The sequence below is a fragment of the Macaca thibetana genome, chromosome 12 (assembly GCF_024542745.1).
Source record: "Macaca thibetana thibetana isolate TM-01 chromosome 12, ASM2454274v1, whole genome shotgun sequence".
In the NCBI taxonomy this organism is placed as follows: Eukaryota; Metazoa; Chordata; class Mammalia; order Primates; family Cercopithecidae; genus Macaca; species Macaca thibetana.
This window is the reverse complement of record NC_065589.1, coordinates 29,772,929-29,792,589: the sequence shown is the minus strand read 5'-3', so window position 1 is coordinate 29,792,589 and position 19,661 is coordinate 29,772,929. Positions and strand designations below refer to the sequence as shown.

At 38.9% G+C, this 19,661-nt stretch overlaps 1 long non-coding RNA gene across 1 annotated transcript in view; it reads right to left on the bottom strand.

Annotated features, from left to right (window-relative positions):
• LOC126932513 (uncharacterized) overlaps window positions 1–3,376 on the bottom strand; it is a 133,395-nt gene extending 130,019 nt beyond the window's left edge. Inside the window, exon 1 of the long non-coding RNA XR_007718220.1 lies at window positions 1,628–3,376. This is a non-coding gene — a long non-coding RNA (uncharacterized LOC126932513). The remainder of the gene's footprint in view (window positions 1–1,627) is intronic.
• Between the last annotated feature and the right edge of the window lie 16,285 nt (window positions 3,377–19,661).

The window sequence follows — 19,661 nt, the reverse complement described above, 5'->3', positions numbered from 1 at the left end:
TTCAGAACTCTGAGGCACCTGTAACTCTTCCCCCAGGACATTTATTAGGTCTCTTGAGCACACAAGGAGGAAAGTGATGGCCATGTAAGGGAGAGTTAGGAAATAAGAGAGGAGAAATAAGTAGATCTCTGTTTAACCCAGTCTATATTCCTGTCCATGAAACCAGACAGTTGCCATTGCCAGACCGGCTGCTGGTCTGGGCATCAGTGTTTGTCCTCTTAGCAGCTCCAAGGGTTAGATCCACCACATTCTCTCTGGCAATTACATTGGATCATTAGCTACCTATTCTTTGGTGGACTTATCCCCATGCTTATGACACTTTCTCTGGGACTTTCCTTCTTAAAAACCTAATCCTTACTTACCTAGACTGTACACTTGAAGGAGAAAAGAGGGGACACACACACACACACACACACAAAATTGTGATTTGGGAAGGCCTGGCCAATATTTGCAGGGTCTGGTGCAAGAATATAAATGGAGGTCTATATACCATCTGTCTAAATATTTAAAAGTTTAAATTAAGCCAACGAGCTCTTAAATGAAATACATTCCATCCTTCGCTACAAAGGAAGGTTCAAATTCAGGATGCTTGCAGTCTTCAGAGGTTCACACTGAAATGTGGCAGCAGGTAGGGGAGACCCAGTCACTGGCCACAGGCCTTCTGATTTTGCTGGATCCCTTAACATTCTTGCTACTGGTTCCATATGGTCTGCACAACAAGCATGAGTGCTATGTGAACATCCATGGTGGCCTTTAGGTGTAGTTCCATCCACAACCACCCTCACCAAACAAAAACAAAAAAACACAGAAGCTAGCTGTTCTTAATCAAAATGTTGGGATTTGGCATAGTCTACCCTTTGGAGAATGGATAAGGCAAAGAGGCCGCTACAGGTCCAATAGGTTCAGAGCCTTTCAGGCAGAGAATTCTAGAATCTCCAGAACCCAGACAATAGTCTTAGAAGCGGGATACACACTTAGTGGAAAGGGGCATAGCCAACAGATATCTAGAGTCAAATCTCAAATGTAGGAGCCCAGGGCAAGGGGTTCTCTTAGGGGCAGTACTGAGGCTGGGGACGGAAGGCTGACAGGGGATCTTGTACATTAGGACAATCATTTGCCACCGTACAGCAGAGAAAATGCAGAGAATACAACCTGACGTAAAATTCACACATATACTACTCAGGTCAGAGAGTTAAGAGCTGTAGTCTCAGGAAATTTCCACACAAACAGGCATTTGGTATTTTCAGCTGATGCTGGAAAAAAAAAAACTCAAGTCCTTCACACAGAGCAATTGGGAACGCCTCCATATACTTGGTGTCGAATGTATAAATGAGAATTCAGACCTTCCTGTGATTTTAGTAAATTCTCTCAAGCAAGATGCAGACTCGCAGCATAACCAGGACTGGATACAAAAAAAGAGTGTTCTCAGAAGTTAGAAAAGGAAGAATCAGGACCAAATTAGGTCAACGATTATATTCTTGGTCACAGTTCTTATGATACACTCTTATGGTTTATGGTATAGCAAAATTGTATAGTTTTCCTTTCTGAGTCAGCATTCAATCATTCTGAATATATCCCATTGTTATCCTTATGAACCCTCTAAGTTGTATTATTTATAGATACTTACATAGGCAGTAGTGTGTTGGAGCCAGCTTGGACTAGCTCAGAAGAGTCAACTGTGCACGATGCTTTTCAACTCTGTCTTCAGGGACTTCAGGAGGATTGCTTAAAATTGGCCTTGTTGTGAGTACTTTTAATACCATGGAAATTGGCAAACACTGAAAATCAGGGCTTTTCTTCCCCTGGAGAGGCTTTTGTTACACATTTACTAGCACACCACTGTACCTAGGCCTGATGTGGGTAAAACTATCCGATAAGTAGCTCTCTTACTTAATAACGCTAATTTCTGGGCAGGCCACATATTTTTCACCCACAAACACAATTTATATATTCATATCTAAATCTTATTTTAATATATAGCTGTCCAAAATACTTTAGATTTTGTTTTTAAAGGTTATAAACCAAAATATCAGTGTTTACAAATTGTCGATGTTATCTCCCAGATAATTTTATCCAAACATGATTTTAAAAAAGGATTTATTGCCCAGAAAGGCAATAAAAATTAGTTCTGAGTTTAGAAAAATGGGGGAAAAAATTCTCCTGCACCTGGTCAGAAAGTGCTATTTAGCTTTTGAGAATAATTTTGAAGGGCACAAAGGCATTCTCATGTTGATGGTTTCACTCTGGGGTTTGTTTTCTGAAACTGCCTAGAGCACCGAATCCAAAAACAAAACAAAACAAAAAAACAGGTGTGTGCATTTCCTATGGGAATCTGTCATCCCTTTGGTTCTCCTCTCTTCTAAGAAGTAAGAAAAATTCAAATTTCCTCCTTCAAGTCATGCTTCAACACGCCGAGGGCAGACACCACACACCTGCTCCTCCATCCCAGAATGTCAGTCATCATCAGCGGGAAGGCAGGCAGGGACAGGGAGCGGGCAAAGGGGATTGGCAGTCACCTGAAGAACGGGGCACAGCCGTGGTTGCTCTCTATGTCTGGTGGTGGAAAGTCACAAAATTTGGAAAAGTCAGAACTGCAGAGCAAGCTAGCTACATAATTCCTTTACTGGAAATAAAGACGGAAAACAGTTTTTATGGCTTGTCAGCTTTCAGCAGGTTGGGAGAATACTAACCACACGTGCCATCACTCCACTCTTGTGCTAACTTATTTACACCATCTGTGGAGAAAACCACGGGCTAGAAGGAAATTACCTTGACAACTTCTTTTGCCCAAAGAGCTGTTGTATTTTCTCAATGCTCTAGTCTAGACTTGCTCCAAAAAAAACACATTTGAGGAGTTGCACTGGAAAGTTTCTCATTTGAATTTACGTTACGAGTTCTGACCTGGCTGGGGTTAATTTGTCTAACAAAAAGTAAATACTTTGATTCCTAACCAAATTTTAAAGGATAAATATCTTTAGAGTAAGCATTATAATGTAGGCACCCATTAACTGATTGTAATTGGTAGGTTTAAGAATGAGCTCCCAAAGATAGCCAAGTCCTGATCCCCAGAACCTGTGAATATGTTCTGTTACTCAGCTAAAAGGACTTTGCAGCTGTGGCTAAATTGAGGGGTGAGGGAAGAGGGTCCTGGATATCCAGTTGGGCCCAATGTAATCACAAGCATCCTTGTAAGAGGGAGGTGGGAGGGTCAGAGTGAGAGAAGCAGAGATTTGAAAACATTACCCTGCTGTCTTTAAGGATGGAGCAAGAGGGGCCAGGCGCGGTGGCTTACGCCTGTAATCCCAGCACTTTAGGAGGCCAAGGCAGGCGGATCACGAGGTCAGGAGATCGAGACCATCCTGGCTAACATGGTGAAACCCCGTCTCTACTAAAAATACAAAAAATTAGCCGGGCATGGTGGCGGGCGCCTGTAGTCCCAGCTACTCGGGAGGCTGAGGCCAGAGAATGGCGTGAACCCGGGAGGCAGAACTTGCATCTCAAAAAAAAACAAAAACCAAAACAAAACATAAAGATGGAGCAAGATGTCTGGAGCCCAGGAATACAAGTAGCTTCCAAAAGGTGGAAAAGGCAATTAAGTGGATTTACCTATAAAACCTCCAGAGGAACACAGCCCTGCAGACACCGTGATTTTAACCTGGTGAAAGCCACTGTGGACTTCTGACCTCCAGAACTGTACAAAAATAAATCAAGGTTGTTTTAAGCCACAAATGTGTTATATCAGAAGTAGGGTACTAATACATTTACAAAGCAAGACCTAAAAGTCTGTTTAACTTTTATGGGGAAAATTGTACCCAAAATCCACACAATTACACACCATATGATTACATTTCACCACACACAGTCACAATTATATGCAAATGACTATCCACGAGGTTATACTCAAGGTGCTTGTATTTCAACAGCAGTGTTTTCATTTTAATGCTAGAGGATACGTTTTAGAGTTGAAAAACATATGATACCATCAGTACACATAGACATATTTAGAATATGAACACAGATTCAGCACTGCTGAAGTAAACAGGTTGCCAGTTAATTCTGATAACTTGACTTTTTGATGAGTAAAATCTCACATTCTGTGGAAATGGAGTTTGTGTGCATGTGTGCAGTTAACTGGAAAGATTGTAGGAAGCAAACGAGGCTATTTTAAGAATGTTATCTAAAATTTCAAGGGAAGTCTAAGTTTGATTTTTCACTCCCTACCACCTCAAAAATAAAACCAAAAATAAGGCAGGGCCATGTGCCAGGTAAGGTGCCAAGGTGTGCAGGGGAGGGGACAGCCCAATAGTCACTGGCTCGTAAACGGTGGTAAGTGAAGCTGATGGGGTACCAGCAGAGCAATCTCTTCAGAAGAAGCAGGCAGATGAGGCTTGATCCTACAAATGAACCCTAAGTCAAAGACTATAGGTTTTCACAAACTTGTCTCTGACCTTAGAAACCATGAGACCAAATGAGACCAAAAACAAACATCAAAAAAACAAAAACAAACAAACAAACAAGCCCCACAATTCTCTAAGGCTTATTTTAGAGAGAAGCTCTAGCCAGCTGGAGCAAAATTCTCTTTGTTACTCTTTACATATGGTGAATGGATTTGGATGCACTGGGCTGAATGTGGAAGGCATAGTGAAAGGTGGCAACCCTGTGAAAAAAAGTATCTCTGATGTTCATGTGCTTACCAAAATTAAGGTAATGAGATGTTAGATGGCCATTTCTGAAGCCTGCAACCTTGACAGGATTTGGGGAAAGTATCTGGATTGAGGGTCAAAGCATCACAAAGTCTGAGTCATCAGTTTCCCTTTATTTAGCAATTAGGGGGTTATTTAGGGGACTCTGGATGTAGGCCTCAGAACTGTGCAGTGAGCCATGTGCAATAGCAGTAAGTCCTGACCCATAGTCACCTGGCCTGGAATTGGCGAGTAAGACCCTTAGAAAAGCAGTACTCACTGAGAGTTTTCCAAAGAGTACCAAAGCTAGAAACTCCTGTCTGGATGAATAAGGCAAGGCTGTCCTGATGCCCTTGCTTGGAAAGGCTACATTAATTTCTCTGTCTCCACTCAGTTGCTCTCAACAGACCATTCTTACCTTTGCAGCAGTGACCAGGGTTCTCCGTCTCTTACTTTCATGTCTACCTAGCTGGTGATGCTTTTAAAAATTGTGCATGAGAGGAACATGCATCATGACAGTGTCCTCTCTGTCCCCTTCCCGCCCCACCCCCACGATATTAAAGCTGCTCAATTTAGACCCTGAATTGGTAGTTTGTAAACTACATTGATTCACGGACCCCTTTAAAATTCAAATAAAATGTGTGCACACATCCTCCTCCCCTAGACAGGAGATTGTGTGTATGCAAATACTTAGACACCACGTGCAACATATATTTGCATAAGTTCGTGAATTCCCCCAAAGTTCATTTACAGAAGACCATGTTAAAAAAAAAAAAAAAGCCCTCACCTTAAAGGATTATTTCACCCTGTTTTGGGGTTGCCAAGAGCTTTAAAAAGAGAGAAGGAGTGCAATGGATGCTTTTTTAAAAAAGACAGCTTGGTTCTTTCTATGAGTTGTTGAAGAGTTGAAAAGCAAATAAACGTCAATAGATCTGAATCCCAACATTGTTTAATGACAATCTTGCCATATTTGCCAACTTGCTGCTTAACAACCATCCTGTTGACACTGTGTAAAAAGCTTTCCAGGTCCTCCCAGGTAAATAACCCACTCCTACCGGTCATCTGGCCGCCCAGCTGAGCTCTTTCATGAATACACACAAAATTCATGAAGATGAGTCATTCTTTTTGCCAAATGTACCTTGATAGCTTTTACTTCATGCTGTCATTTCATACACTAATCTCACAAAGACAATTGTAAGAAGAAAGTCAATTTAAGTAGAAATCTATGACTGAAATGATATAAAGAATAAAATGTCCATATTTGTGAAAATTGTAAACGCCTAACCTTTCTGAATCATTCGGGTTTGCATTTCTCTAGTATGTTTAGCATATTTGATAGATGAAAAAAAAATTTTTTTTTTTTTGGTGGGAGGAGGGATTTATTTCATTTGCCCCTGAAGTTAAATCTCATGAAATCATGTGAAATTCAGTGATGTGTTACTGGGAACAAAAAGGGTAAGTTGTTTGATTTCATTAAAAATTATAACAAAATCATAGATTCATCATAAGCAAATGGAAGAAGCGGAAGGTTTCCTTAGGAAGAAAAAGAATGGAGCAGAACTTTTGATGGAAAAAAAGGATTGTGGGGTAGAAGGTAGATAAACAGCATTGTGCTGTTGCTGGCTGGCTCTAATGGTAATTTGATCGCTCTCGGAGCAGCAGCCTGGCAAGAAGCCTGAAGGAACACAGAACTAACCCATGGAAGAAGGGGGTGGGGAGTGGAATTTGTTGGATTCGCTAATTAGGCCCTTTCCTAACAGCCAAGAAGGAAATGGATTACCTGTGGCTGTGACTCAGAGACTTATGGCCAACAAGCCAAGTTACCTGCATGGAATTCTGCCAAGAAGTATTAGAGTAACTCCAGCTTTCACAGTGGTTTTACTAACGTTTGGAAAACAAGTAGGAATATCTGCAAAAAGTCAAGTGACAGTTTTAACTTTGAACAGCAAATGAAGTTAACAAAAAGATTTCCCAAAGTCAAAAGTGATTTAAATTGCTAGAATAAATCTTAAATGCCAGAATTCAGATTGGAGGCAGAAAGATCAGGAAGGACAGGGTTCTGCTGTGAGAGGAGCCTGAATTGAAACTGCAGTATAATGAAACTTTTGGAGAGCAGAGGCACATTAGATATTTCATTTTCCCCTCACTCTTGCATTTTACATATGAGGAAACTCGGGTTCAGAGAGCTTCTATGTCACTATATGACTTAACTAAGATCCTATACTTAATGTCAAACCTAATAGGTTCTGGAGTCCCTGAGGACTAGTTCGGGGACACTGAAAATACAGAAATAGATGCAAGAGGTACTGCAATGAAAAACCAATGCTGATTAAGAACAACTGAAGAAGCCGCAACTTAGTGAAAAAGACACCAAACTGTAATCAGGTATTGGCATGATCGACCACTAATTTTAGTGCTTTCTTCCCCATGGAAGGCTCTTTTTAGCTTTTTCTTGCGTTAGGACCTTATTTTTTTTAAGTACATTCTAATCATCCTTTCTATAGTCATGTCTACAGAGAACCAAAAACAACAGACACAGTGGTTTTTACCACTACAAATTGTCAAGAAAATGACATAATCTGTACTGTTCTTCTTATTTAAATAGGAAGTCCTTAGAAATGTTATTCAATTATTTGTACATCTCTAGAATGATTTAAGATAGGGACTTCTAATTACTTCTAGTTATAAACTGAGAACAGATTTTAAGCTGAATCGAATCATTGTTAGATTCTAATATTTTCATAAACTTTATCTAAGGAGCTGAAGGTCTAGAAACCTGCAGTAAAAAGAAAGGGGCACCTTGGCTGTATTGTTAATATAGATAAATCTTAACTCTTACAGAACACTTTCCAAAGTTTTTTAGTATCACATGAAAGTAGGGAAAAGACTTCTGGGAAGTTTTCTGCTGTTTAATAAGGAATTTTGTGTATTGGAATGTCATTAATATTATTGAATCAAGAAAAATGGATCTGTGGTCTGTATATTTAAAGTTCATTTAAATTGTTAAATGATTATCTCAGATGTCACTATCTTGGACATTGTACAAATAAAACACCTTCAATATAACTATTATTTTGGTGTTTTGTGCTCATAGATACCGAAAGAGTGATTTAAGATGCATTTTAAAAATATATCTCGGTGGCTCATGCCTATAATTCCAGCACTTTGGGAAACCGAGGCAGGCAGATCACGAGGTCAGGAGTTTGAGACCAGCCTGGCCAACGTGGTGAAACACTGTCTCTACTAAAACTACAAAAATTAGCCAGGTGTGGTGGCAGGTGCCTGTAATGCCAGCTACTCGGGATGCTGAGGCAGGAGAATTGCTTGAACCTTGGAGGCGAAGGTTGCAGTGAGCTGAGATCATGCCACTGCACTCCAGCCTGGGCGACAAGAGCAAGACTGTCTCAAAAAATAAAAATAAAAATAAAGAAAGGATATTCCCAAGAAACGCTAAAAAGAAGCATAACATTGGTTCTAAATCATGCTAATAGGTGATCTCAATTTGGCATCTTTTTTACTAATTCATAATTTATTCAACTGTTGTTTATCTACAATTGTTTTGTCATAGTCTTGGATTAAAACACAATGTCCATTGACATGATGTAAAGCCATGGTAAAATTTACCGGAGCCCCTGATTTAAGCGCTCTATTAAATGAATCCAAAGAGATTAAATGAAAGAAGTGGACCTTATCCTTTTTATTTTCATAATTTTCATTTTATGAGAGAAATTATTTTAATTTTACATGACCATTTTGGTATTTCAATAATACTGAGAATAAACCATTTGAAAATAAGCCAGTGGTAGTAGTATATAAAAGCATTTGACATAAAGGAGAAAATGTCTAACATATTTTGAACATCTCTTGAAAAGGATATGATAAATATTAAGTATTACAACAACATAATTTGTTTTGCTGTTGATAACCAAAGTCCATAGGATAAAACCTCATCTGAAGGCTGTCTTCAGGAGACAGAATATACAGAAGTATCAATGGCTATTTATGAACTATGAACTCAAAACCATAAGAGTATATTTCAGAAAACAAGAACAGCATAATACATCACTTATCTTTTAGATATTCATAATTTGAATGTTCCATAGCCATAGCATTTGAAATAGGAAGCATCAAAGAAGAGTTTGACAGCGGATATTTAAGGACTAGGTCTTGTTTCTTAAGCATGAAATGGCAACAGCAGTGACCGAGCAAGTGTTGAATTCATTCTGCCAGGATTTGGGAATAAATTGACGAAGTTCCAAGCAGAGTGACTCTGCATATCACTCCCATCTCCAAGGAGCTGCCACAGCAAGGGCTCTCAGTTATGTTTCCAGTCGAATTATCAGAAAGTAAATGTTAAATCAGAGCACGAACTTACCCTTCAGAGAACTTCCATATTACTCATGGTATTTGGACAATTCTAACCCCAAATCATGCAAGGGAGGCCTGGAAACAACCAGAGTTCACCTTCAGTTGCTGGCACTTGAAACGTACTGGAGCCAACCTACTAAATGCCAACATATTTTCTTGTATTCTTTTTTTTCTGTTTAAAATTTATGTCAATATGCACTAATTATTTTATCACAAAAGGATTAAGTCCTTTAAAATGCATGAACACATTTAGAATTTTTGTTTTATTTATCAACTTCCAGCCTATATATGTTTTTGTATTATATATTCTAGTGTTACATATGTCAGGCCTCTCTGAGTCTTCCTCCTCATGTGCCATGCTGGCTGCAGCTTCTGCTCTCCTGTGGTGTTACATACCTGTCCTACATGATTGCAAATTATCTAATTGCAGATATTCTCATTGTACTGATAGTAAAAGAAAAAGGCAAAGTCACTCAGGTCTGAGAGTTATAAACCTGAACAGAAACCTTGGTAATCTCTAGGTATGAATAACCTTAATAATCTTTTATTCAGGCAACATAATATTACCCATTATAATTCCATTAATGCTATGTATAGCATCTTCTTTTAATCACTGAAAGATGAAATACTATGAATTCACAGCACCATGTAAATTCCAGTTTTGGATGAAGTTCTGTAATTGTTTAATCACAAACACACAGACCCATGAAGAACCAGTTTGTTAAGAGAGAGAGGGAGAGAGGAAGAGAGAACTTCCATTTGATCCTGAATAATGTTATATAAATATATTTAGTATCACTTCTGTGAGAAAACAATAGTATAATTAAATATATAGTCTTATTAAACATCAAAATCTCTATTTTATTTGTAAAAAATATTTGGGATAAGGGAGAGAGCTCAGATGAAAGAGAGTAATAGCCGGAATTGAACATTTGCTAGTCATTCATTTAACCGGTACTCACTGAACAAACGGAAAGCACTTGAAGGGGAAGAGAGATTCCTTTCTTTTCCCTAGACTTCAACCTTTCTACTTCATAAAACTAGACCTCTTAAATGTTTACGTGCCCACTTTCCTAGACAAACATTTATACAATCACACTGGTTGGTGCCAGCATGCGTGTGCTATTGTTGGGGATGTTGTTGATAGGGAAATGGTACAAAAGGTGGGCAGAGAGCAGAACTGTGACCTATATAAATGGAGAGAAATTGGGGCAACTTTCATTAGTTTATTCATTCATGGGTCCATTCATTGATTTATTCACTCTTTATTTCAAGTAACATATTTCTTGAGAACCTGCGGTGTTGCAAGCATTGAGCTAACATAGCTATTCTCCTTTCAGATAGCTAACTAGCCAGCTGAAAATGAGTTGCTGTAATTTTACAGAGGAAATAACTCAAAGAACAACTTGTAGTATTTTCAGTCATTTTTGTAGTTTGCTTCATTAACATAAAAATGTATTTTTTAAAAAACGGAAAAAAAAACTGAGTGGTGCAACGAAAATCAAAAATACTTTCCTAATTACAGATGTCCATCTGTGGGTCTACTACTCTTAAATCACCAGTGATTAAATTCTAATTGTAGCAGAGAAACAAGCTTCTAGGCAGCTTAAAAAAAAAAAAAGCAAACAGTGAAACAGAGCACAATGAATACAGGTAACTTATCTATTTCAACATTTAAGCTATATCTAAGAGCGAGCCTGTCTCCTTGCACACCTTTTCTCTGCTTTCAAGAAATAAGACAGAGTTTTCAATGAAGTTACGAATCTCTTATCCAAACAGGGAGCTTGAGTATGAAATATGCATGTTAGCAAGTGATAAACACTTTGAAAGGAAATTTTGATAAATTTTCTCATTTGAAGTCAGTTCCTTTTAAGAAGTTACACGTTTTATGTGTAATTACATAAAAACTATTCTAGAGAAAAAAGTAAATCTCTTCTCCAGAGTTAACGAGATCCTTTCTTTGCAAGAAGTAGAGAGTAGAGTGCATTCCTGCTCTGCAATCCTGAGTTTTTCTCAGGGGCATGTAACAGTATCTGAGCCTGCAAGGGCACCCTTCATCCTACCAATTTCTCAGCCCATTACTAGAGTACCTTAGGCATCAGCTGAGGGGCCCTGTCTTTTTCAACTCAATGGAATGGACTTGAGCCTTATCCCACAAGTGGTGGGAACCCCATGTTCCTCATTCTTACCATAAGTTCTGACGGGGGAGGGGAAGGTGAGGATGGTGTGTGCTTTTCCTGGTCAATTCTGACTCTGAATTGCTTCTTCTAAGGTTATGTTATGAATTGTGATGCTTTCCCACAAGAGCTGTGTCTGTATCCTGCCACACAACCCCTGAAGCTGAATAAAGAACTTTCTCCTTGATTCTCCCAGCCCTCCAAAAACATCAGGTAAGTGTGTAGCACTTTCTATTAAAGGTTTGGGGATAACAAGGCAATTTATACAGTTATCCCAGTAGTGTTGCTGCTTCAGAGCTTTCCTCAAATTTTTATTCCTTTCACTTTATTAGACAGAAGAGTTATGCTCTCCACCCTTGCATAACCACAGACACATCCACAGGCTGGCGTAAACGGGGCTATCTAGTCTTGCTCTTTCCCTGTAGTGGTACCAGAGAGAGCCATTGAAATCCAGATCTTCGCTTTAGTCAGCCCCAGTTAGACTCTCCAGGGAAGGGAATGGTATTGATTGACTTCTATTGATATGAGTTTGTCACTCCCCATATAAAGCAAAGTAGCTATAGTTCCTTTGGGTTTAAAATAACCATTTGATTTATTTCCATTATACTAGATGGCCTTCAGTATTACAGATTTTGCTTTGCCTGCCACAGGATCACAAGCAAAGCCTTCTCCATACGGACAGGCTTGGAGACCAGCCTCAAGACTTAAACTCTCATTGGTCATGTCAGGATACTGTAATTAGGGAAGAAAAAGAAACCTACAGTTTCTGGATTATTTACTTTGTGTCCCCATGAGCCACCTATATTCACAACAACCAAGCAAAATAAGTACTCATGTTCCCTATTTTATAGATAAGGAGACTGAGGTCAGAGAAATAACTTGCAGAAGTTTACATGGGAAATGGGAGCAGGGCCAGATGTGGAACCAAGATCTGCCAGCTGGCAAAGCTATGTGCCCTTTCCATCATATCCCGGTTCTAGGAGAAAAAGATGTTAAGCTGTATTTTCCAAAGTATTTGACCTCCCAACCCTGGGAAACTTTGTTTTTCAGACTTTCTCAAACAGCCTCTCAGATTCTCCCAGCAGGTGATGAGGTCCCATTGTAAATGACCCAAGGACATATAGCTTGTGACTTCAAAGAAGCCCTCTTCAACCCAGAGCAAATTCAGGCCTTCATTCCAGAGGTCTGTAAGCAAGTACTGAGTTAAGAGATATCCTAAAATATATTGGTAAATTGCATGTTTGAAGTAAACTAAAAACAAAATTTCAGGATTGATGCCGGCTTTGGAGGAGATGGGAAAATCATTTGTTTGGAGACAAGAAGCATGTTATGCTGGTAGATGTGTGCACATATGCTTCTATTGGTGGGTACACGCATTCCTACTTTTCCTGCCATGTCTTTAGAAAACCACTTAGAATGTAGAATGTAGTAGAGAAATGTAGCATTGTAGCTTTCCTACAGTTTGTGTTTATTTTCTTTATTGCAGTAATATATATATACATATATATATATAAAAACACACAAAATTAATTTCTGAGTGCACAATTGAGTGGCATTGCATCTATTCACATTGTTGTGCAGCCGTCACCACTATTTAACTTAGCATAATGTTTTCAAGATTTGTGCTACTGTTTTAATTGTTTGCCTTGTTGCAGTTCCTCTTTGCCAATCCTGGATAATGGCAACAACTTCTTTAGTGACATGCTGCATGCTCTGTTTGGTCATGTCCAGAGACACTCAAGATAAAGAAATTTGATAAATACACAGATTAACTCAGCCAAAATAACATGGTTATTTTCATGAATATTGCACTTGGGCACATCAGCAAAATTCAGAAGTGACAAAAGGTGAGCATTGTATATGAATTTTGCATATGTAAATAGTAATATTTCGACACTAGGAAGAATATTTTAAGTTGAAATGTCTATATTTTAATTTAGTGAAGATTTGGCAAGCCCCTGCTATATTAACAATATCAAGATAATAAGATAAAGATCCCACTCTCAAGAAAAATGTAAAATTATACATGTGTCTTGTGCCCATCATTAGCCATCATTATGAACATCACTCTGAACTGTTATGCACAGTAAGATAACGGGAGGGTTAAAAATGAAGGTTTTACTGCTCACATTGAATATTATTCTTAGAAAAGAAAGTCATTTCTATTATAGAGGAGGCATTGTGGTCTACTATAATGGCAAGCATATTAAAAACAATGTATTCCTAGGGAAATAATGCTTAGAGCATAGTCAACAAAATAGGCAGGCGGCTGAAAAAAGTTAAAATGTCATATTTTATTAATTCTAAGACACATTTCCCCCTGCTTTTAGATCTCTCAAATTGAAAGGCATCTTACAACCTATAGATGAAATCTAGTAAAGAGAATAAGATAAAAAGTATCTTAGTTTCTTTCCTGGGGTTGTTTGCCTTTCTTTTAAGGGAAGGTTTGTTTGACTTTTGTGTTTTGTTTGTAACAGCTTGTTTATGAATCTTCCCTTTTCTAGTGTTAATGATTTTGTGAGCCTAGAATTTAAATGGTGCAAAACTCTGACTTTTGTTTTTATTCTTTGTTCTGACCATTACTGGGGGGAGTACAAGACACTGAAGCAGAAACAAGGTCTGAAAGTGGCGTTGTGGACCTTGCTCCTCTGTGGAGGACTCTGGTACCTGTCTGTGTCTGAATCTTGCCACTTCCACTTACCTAGCTTTGCAATCTGGAACAGATTAACTTTAGCCTCTCTGTGCCTCAGTTTCTTCGAGTGCTGAATAATGGTATCTACCTCAGAGTGCTGCTATGAGGGTTGAGTTTCATATAAGTAAACACTTAGAATAATGCCTGGCACATACTAAATATTCTCTCAACTGTTAGCTGTTACCATTGTGCCTCATTTCCTTGGTGATCTCTTTAGATCCCTGTGTTTAACTACGTCCTCATATTCTGGATGACTCCTAAAATGCTATCTTCAGCGTGGACCTAGCCCCTGAAATCCAGGTGTCTCTATCCAACTGTTTACTCTATTTGGCTATCTAAAGTTGTCTCAAAATTAACAGGTCTCTAAAAGAACTCAAATTTTTTTACCTTCATTAAATGGTTTCTCCTCCAATTTTCCCAATCTGCATAAATGGCGCCAGATCGTCTGTAAACCACTCTCTTTATCTGCCACATTCCACAGTTGGGCTATCAGCAAAGTCTGGCAGCTCTGCCTTCAAAATACGTCTAGATCTGACCATTTCTCCTGACCATCATAGCATTTACTTTGATTCAAAACATTGACTCCTTCCTGAACAACCGGAGTAGCTTCCTACTGATCTCTCAGCTTCCCCCTTGCCTCCTATACTCTTTTATCCAGAACGATCCCTTCACATTATGAACCATCATCATGTTTCTCCTTTGTTCAAGACCCTCTAATCACTTTTCATCTCACTCAGAGTAAAAGCTTTAGTCCTAGGGAAGCCCACACAGCGGCATCTGTCTTGGTTCCATGCTACTTCTTGCTCCTCCTCTTCCCCATCTTGACTCTGCTCCAGCCACATTGATTTCTATAAATGGCTCATGCACCATCCTGCTCTTGCTATTCCTTCCACAAATGGTCAGAAAGTTTTGCTTGTTTATTTTCTTCGTGTCTCTTATCAAATAGACCTTCCTTCTCTGACTACCATGAGGAAACAGTATTCATTTGCCTCCCCCCAGTCCTCTGTTTCTTTCTTCATTTTATTTTTCTTCCTCACACTTATCACCACCTGATATGTTATCTATTTATCTGTCTTTCTACTTGAGATCAGGGACTTTTTGTTCACGCTGTATCCTTGGGGCCTAGAACTGTATCTGACACGTAATAGGGACTTAGTAAATATTGAATAAATGAATGAATAAAATAACCGGTATGTTTTGAAACATGACTTTGTTGAGACCCTCCTTAAAATGTCTGGATTTCCAACTGCAAATAGATTTGCAGTTATTATATGGATTCGTGAAAATTTTAAGATTGGATTAGAATGGATTTTTTAAGTCAGCAGTTTTTGTTTGTTTGTTTTTGTTTGGTTGTTTGTTTCTATCATGTTTTCCTCCAGAGATTTGGGTGCTGTTTCTCTTATTCACTTGTTCAGAGCCAGTGAATGTTACCCTTTAGTTTGCCAAAGTGATTGCTGAGTGATGAGGCATTTCATCCTTCAGGGAGCTTTAAGTACCGCCTGCACACTATGTACAGTCACTGCTGGCTATGATCAAAACTACGGAATTGATCAAGTCAGAATCTCCTACTAGGAAGTACAGGCAAGGGGCGTTCAGACTCTGGGTCAGCTCTGGGAGCCTTTCAAATCTTCCCATTGGCACCTGTGTTAATTTCTAGTGCTCATGAAAGTGAGACACCCAAGGGAGTCTGCTGCTGACTAATACACCAAAGGATTCCCACAGAACTTCACCCACAACTCTACAGAGATCCAGGTCTCTCTGCTGATGGAGCTCATCATAGACTTTTATAACTTAAGTTCTAATAAAATGTTATTTGAACCAAGAGAAAAATTCCCTGTGGGTTTTACTGCTGCAGCGAGAGCAGTAAAGAATTTGGCTTTTTCTCATTAGGGTGATTTACCTTTTCAGGCTATAGAACCATTGCCTAGCAATGAGTTAAGAGCTTGAAATCAGAGTGATCTGGATTCAAATCTTTGCTAAGATGATTACTACCTGAGTGAATTTAGACAAGTTACCTCATTTTTCTAAGCTTCAGTTGTTTAAATCAGTTAAATGACCAGTTGGCTATCTCACTGAAACCCTACTGGCCAAGTACTTAGTAAATCACCTGGCTTAGCTGGTTGCTGTCATTTTTATCTTTTAAATGCCTTCCTTTGCTTTACATAATCACTAAAAGTATTCAGAAAAGTATTCTACTTTAAATATAGCATAATTTTTATTCCTGATTTATGATGTGCTAAAATGTACAACGCATTAGATCCCAGTGAAAAGTAACTTCATAGTTTCCTAAATTATCTTAAGGTGCCATAATCTATATTACTTAGATTTCAAGTGTTATTTTATAATCATAAAAGGAAATAATGTGAAAATTCTATTTTATATTTATATATAAATATGATGGCTTATTTTAAATCAATTTAATATAAAAGCAGAAAGCATATTCTGACAAATATATATATATGTGAATTTTTAATGTGAAGACCCTAGCTGAGTTCAGGGCACATAATAGATATTTAAGAAATGTTGATGTCCCCTCACCCCAACATCTACATAAATTTTAACATAACCTGAACTTCATATAGTGGTCCATGACAAAGATATTAGTTTTTTAATGTTTTGAATATTAAAATAGTTTCTATTTTTAATATTGCCACTTGGGTATTTGACATCTACAATTTCTAGTGCAGAAAATAAGAGTTGTGTCTATATTTTATTATCCAGAGTGGTCGCTTTATATTGTGAATCATTATCTTGTCATTGCTTTGTAAAAATGTCTGCTGTCTGCCAAGATTCAGTCATTCATGTATTAATGCAGCCAATATTTATTAAGTGCCTGCCGTGTACCAGGTACTGCTCTAGGTGGTGGGCATACAAGTATGAACAAGAGAGACAGGGTCTGTCTCTCTCAAGAGTGTTAAATTCTAATGTGGAATGACAGATCATAAACAAGCAAAGAAATAAACAACCAAGATAATTTCAATTTTTTCATGAATGGTAGAAAAGGCTGAAGGATCAAGGATAGGGATGTTCCTTTAGATAACTGGTCAGAAGCGGCCTCCCAGAGATGGTGCCCTCTGAGTCAAAACCTGAAATTTGAGTTAAAGTAGTCAGCCTGGGAGAGTCAAGGAAAAGCACTGCATTTAGAGGGAAGCGCAAACCCAAGGCCCCTGAACCAGATAAGAGTTTAGGGTGTTCAAAGGCCAGTGGGTGGACCAGTCTGGTTGAGCACAGTGAGGGGCACTGACAGGAGACAGTGAGTGTACCACTGCACTCCAGCCTGGGTGACAGAGTGGGACCCTGACTCGAAACAAACAAAACAAAACAACAACACAAACATAATTTCACTACCTGTTAAAAAAGATAAACGTGGCAGTTGGGTGCTTAATCCACTGCAGAGACAGTAGGAGATTGTCACCAGGACGTATAGCACATGTAGTCCAAAGAAGAGTGTTCAGATTTCAGTCTAAATTCAATCAGAAGCTGAAAGAGCATTTTAAATAGGAAAATAAAGATACTTTTACTTTGGGAGGCCAAGGCAGGTGGATCACTTGAGCCCAGGAATTCTAGACCAGCCTGGACAACATAGCAAGACACCATCTCCACAAAAACAAACAAACAAATAAATAAATAAATAAAGGGATAGTGGTGTGTGCCTTTGGTCCCAGCTACTCAGTAGGCTGAGGTGGGAAGATCACTAAAGCCTAGGCGGTCAAGGCTGCAGTAAGCCATGATTGCACCATTGCTCTCCAGCCTGGGTGACAAAACAAAACAAAAACAACAAGACAAACATAATTTCACTGCCTGTTCGAAAGATAAACTTGGCAGTTCGGTGCTTACACCACTGCAGACAGGAACAAAAGTGAGAGCTAGAAGCTCAGATTGGTGGTGATTTCAGTAATCCAGGCTAGAGATGGGGGACACCTTGCTGGTTTAGACCAAGGAGGTGGTAGGAAAAATAGTCACTGAGGGATCAAATCTGACAGATAAAAGGGGAAAAATCAAAGACCCCTGGATTTTCAACTTGAGCAGGTAAGGAAAATTGGGGATGGGAGGAATCTTAGCACAGGTTTTGACAAGATAGGGAATTATCGTAAGTCTTGTTTTTGATATGTTAAAACATTTTTATACAAGTAAAAATGTCAAATATGCTGTTGGATTTGGGTCACGTCTGAGGAGATGCGTTTAGGAGCAATTGGCATCTGGTGGTATATAAATTCACAGGGCTAGGAGAAAGTATGGCTAGAGATCAAGCTCTGGAGCACTTCAACATTTAGAGGTCTCATTTGTAAGAAGCAATTAGCAAAGAAGATAGGGATGGAGCACACAGAGGGGAGAAAAACCAAAAACATGTGTCCTTGAATGATGATAACGACGATCATGATGATGATGATGGTGACGACGACTAGCAATTATAGTGCCAAATACTGCTCTGATTGCCTTACATTCAATCCCCTCAATTTCAAAAGGTAGGTACTATTATTACCCCCATTTTACAGATAGGGAAACTGAGGCACAGTGGGGTTAAACACTTTTCCCAACTTTATACAGCTCAGAAGTGGCAGATGTAGGATTCAAATCAAAGTTATCTAAATCCAGAGGCTATGTTCTTAACAAGGACCTGATATCACCTCTCTGATTTGAGAGTGAAAAATTTGTTTTGTCTTTCTGAGGAGACAGAAAAAATACATCAAGCGTCACTGAGAGACAAAATAAGATGATAGGAAAATACCTGTTGGATTTATAATACGGAGGTAAGTAAGGTGGTGACTTTCATGGTAGTTTCTCAGTGGAGTATTAGTAATGGAAGCCAGATGGGTGGGGGTTAACAAGTGAGCAGGGAGTAGAAAGTGAAAGCCACAGCTTTAGACCACTCTTGTAAGAAGTTCTATCGTAGAGCAGAAAAAGAAATGGCGCTATAGCTAGAAAGGCATTTGGGACTCAGGGGAGGTGTGCTGGTTAGGACCTCAGGAAGGCAGACCTCAAGATGGAAACAGAAGTACAAGAGATTTATTGGGATAATGATTTTGAAATATAAGGGAGAGAAGCAGCAGGAGTAGACAGGGAAAGCCTTTAGATCATGACATGAAAGGTGTGAAAAGTGAGGGGCAGGAAGGAGGATTAAGTAGGAAAAGCCTGTGACTAGGGTGCAGCTCTGAGAAAGTCTCAGCCAGCCCAAACAGGGAGTGCTGTCATAAAGACTGCCCACAGGGGAGCCTGTGAGTTGGAACGGCCAGGAATTAGGAGCCTTGTAGTGATTGTGCTCAGTCCTTAGCTAGGAGTTATGTCAGGAAAATTCTGGCCTTAGCTTAAATGCTGTGGTGGATCCCAAAGGTGCCATAGCTGGAGGCTGTCACCTAATTGCATTCCTTGCAGCTGATCAACAAAGCCTTTGCTAGAGGGAGACCCAGGTAGCACACTCCCTGGCCACCACAGGAGGGTTATACGTTTTATATATAAGGGTTCTATATTGTTGGTATGCTCATGGAATCAAGGTATAACAGAGCTAACACCATCGCTTAATTTACAAAATTTAGCAAATAACTTAATTTTGTTTTATTGATGCTTCTAATACCAACATTTCTTGACAGAAGAAAAATATTTCCCAATATTCATTTAAATGGTGCCAACAAAAGTATTTTTAAATATATAAAAATCATTTTCCTAGAAGATATATCATTGACTATCAAATCTAGACACTTAACTTCCATAATTCAGTAGCAAAAACCAAACAAACAGAAAACC